The sequence below is a fragment of the Barbus barbus genome (genome assembly GCF_936440315.1).
Source record: "Barbus barbus genome assembly, chromosome: 25".
Lineage (NCBI taxonomy): Eukaryota > Metazoa > Chordata > Actinopteri > Cypriniformes > Cyprinidae > Barbus > Barbus barbus.
In genome coordinates this window covers 27,043,810-27,047,556 of record NC_136753.1, presented here as the reverse complement: position 1 = coordinate 27,047,556, position 3,747 = coordinate 27,043,810, and positions in this window count along the sequence as shown.

Genomic DNA, 3,747 nt, shown 5'->3' with positions numbered 1-3,747 from the left:
AACTAACTACTCCAATAGATTTATTTTTCTCTGGAAGGGCTCTCACAACCCCCCCGATCCTAAGAGTGCTGGTTGTGCATGACTGCAGCACCGGAACCCTCTGGAATGTTCTAGAATTTCTTCAGAACAAATGACCTTTCTGGAATATTCCAGAATTGACCACAGAGGGAATGCTCTTTTTCAGCCTCTGAGAAAAAGACTTCAGGACAGGCAAAGAATGCAGACCAGACGTCTGGGCTTTATTTTAGCTTTCAACACATTAGCTTGTGATGGTCTGTATGAGGAAACCTCCTCCATTTAGAACTGAAAGCAGGTAAATGTTTGTGCAGGCATCGTGTTGGGTCCTGCAACGGATGGGTTCGTGCAATATGACACACAATAGAGAGAAGAATGTATCGGGAATAAAAGTGCGGGTTTGCATTCATTTTCTTGTGTAATTAACAGGAATAGATATATGTCTTAAAAATATGTGTAGTTTGAAAAGAGTCTATGTTTGTAGTTCACGATTTCATTCGCACATGGATCTTTTTCAGTTCGTGTCTCTTCCGTTTGTCTTTCTCATTACTAAACAGTGCCAATGCTGCCAGCAAGTGGCTTTATTTGTGGCTAGTGTCTATATTCGGTGACTACAGGCTTTATGAATCGATAACCTATTTAACACATGTTTAAAAAGACTATCTTTTCCCGAACAGTGACATATTCAGTGACATGTCATTGTACGTTTTTCCCCACTAACAGTATATGGAAAAATTCAAATGGATGCAAGATGCTGAAGTAACATAGTGATTATGAAATTAATGTGAGTAAATGATATACTAACTATTTAGAGGTTTTTAATGGCTGAATCCAATATCTAAAGAGCAGAGTGAAATAAACAGACATGATATATACACTGTAAAAATAGTTGTTTACACTTAAAATAATTTATTACCCCGCTGACTTAAAATTTTTAGTTTAGTCAGCTTGAAATGTTAAGTTACTCAATGTTAATTTAAGGGACAACTGGAATATTTTAGTTGACTAAACCAAAAATTTTAAGTCAGCGGGGGTAACAAATTATTTTAAGTGGAACCAACTATTTTTTTTTTTACAGTGCACATATATAATACAATTTTATGATAACAAGTGACATATACATAAAATTAATGACTTTAAATTTGAATGAAATATTGAAAAAATGAAACGTGTGCAATCCATAAAGGAAAAGGAACAGTAGGCCTAATAACCACTTCTGTAAATAAAAAAAAAAAAGATCAAATATTGGTCAAATTAATCGCCAAGGCCGACATTTAAGAGTCTATTACTAATTATTGAAAGATAATTTAGTTTTGCACTTTATAATCTTAAATGTCTTTCTTATAAGCAACCTCTAGTTTGGCGGGAGCCAAAAGTTCACTTTCTTCTTTACATTATGATATTATTTGTGACTTTGGGGTGCAGAATCTTCAGTAGCAATGATAAGGTTGTAGCATTAGATAGTAGCATACGCATGAAAGGCATCTTAGTTTGCCACCATCTAATGAGATTTTGCATGGAATCGATTGATACCGTATTATCGAGCGTTTTCGCTGGCAGTCGAGCAAACATGTAGCAGCCAGCGGACGATCAAACGAATGCTGTTACGTTGCACTGAGATGTGCTGTGTGCCGTCCTGACGAGGATTAATAAATCCTGATACAAATGTTTTCATACGTTCTGAAATGATGAAAAGCAAAACATTTCTACACGCCAGCACAGAAAGGGAAGAAGCAGCATTCTGCATAGCCAAGAATTTTTACGTCCAGCATAAAACTAGGACTATTTGTGAAGAAAATACACTATTTACCACTAGACAAAAGGATTTTTTAAACATTCATATCTCTCTGAGAAGTTCAGGAGTGATGATTTCAATTAATGCTGAAAAACGTACCTCAAACACCCTCAACATGCTCATGTTGTGAAGGCCATATAAAGCACTGCCACATTCGTTTTGAAGACTTTAATGTTCATTGTCTTAAAAAGCAATAACTAAATGAATTTTTGCTCACTTTATTTGTTACAGGGAGTAAAGCCAGATTGTCTCTGCATTATATTAGAAACTTCTGCAACCATGTAGCAATATAGTAGATACTCGGTTGTAGACGAAGCGCTGAATGTCTGAGATCCTTGAGAATTTAGTGCCATTTCAAAGATGAAAAAATCATGATTTAGAAAAACCTTTTCAGGCAATACAGTGCTTAGCATTGTATATTAATATAGATGATATATATATATATTAATATACATCAATTTAATACAGAATCATTTAATTGTTCATAGACATCAATCGCTGTCTGAAAAACTACATATGAACTATTTTCGGTCTGTTTATTGTAACTAGACACCTTGGATTTAGTGGATAAAACAATAATACATTTGATTTGGGATGTCAGTATTGACATTTCAGTTTTTTTAGGCTGTAAGCAACACATTTCTCCTGTTTCTATCAGCATTTTAAAATCTGGATTGGATATGTAATTGCTTTTAAACACCAAATACACTCCAAACGTTATAAAAGAATGTGATTTATAGAGTTTCAAATGAAATATCTCCATACAGTAGTTTTTGTAAAGCCTTAACTTGTAAACCAGAGGTCTTAACACAGTTCCAGTTGTATGGCGGAGAAACGAGCATGCAAGAATGTCATTCTGCTTTTATTTCTATTCATTTTCTGTCTCTCTCTTTCTTTTTGTATTTAATACTTTAATCTGGTTAATAGTCATGGCCTTTTGTCATCGCATTTTTCACCACACAATTTTGTAACTAATTAACCATCTACCATATCAACTGTACTTGTTGAAGTTGATAGGGCAAAATAATCAACATATTCCTAAAAAATTGGATGCTGTGATATTTTTCTTTGTGGAGATACTTGTTTAAATCCTTATTACTATTCATTATATGTAAATTTGAATTCGTAAAATAACGTCACTGTTGATTAATGCACAATTTAGTGTATTGTTATTCTGTTGAAAATGGTTATACAGAATAAAATAGCTCACGCTGATTTACAAAATATGCGTTTGGTTGATGATTGCCTGATGCTTCATGGGTTTAGGAGGAGATTTATCCCGAAACCATCTGATAATCTTCGACAACTAACACATAACGTTAAGTTTAGTGCGCACGTCAGAGAGAATCAATGTAATAGTTAGCCTGTCTGTCTGCTGTACTCAAGTCTTTATCGGGAGACGAAATGGCTTTTTAAGAGTTAGATCAAGGAAAATTAGATCAAGCACTCTTGATTTGGGAACTGAGCTGGATATTGGTATTTTGGGAATATGGCCGAGTTTTATTATCGTGTGTGTGTGTAGCCACTGCCACTAACAAAGGAACAGATGAATAATCTTGTCCCTGTTTGATGTAATTACAAAGAATAAAGATCCCTTTTGCACACATCATACAGTATGCATCCCACACACATACATATTTTTTTTTTATATAATATAGCTTTTTTTCTAATAAAAATGAATAAATAATAATGACACCAATAATCTTTATGTTAAAATTATATAATAATAAAAATTATGATTTTTTCTTAATGGCCAAAAATATCGGCACCTTTGGTAAATATGATCAAAGAAGGCTGTGAAAATTAATCTGCATTGTTAATCCTTTTGATATTTTATTTAAAAAATTCACAAAAATCTAACCTTTCATTGGATAATAAGAATTATAAATGGGGGGAAATATCATTATGAAATAAATGTTTTTCTCTATTGGCCATAA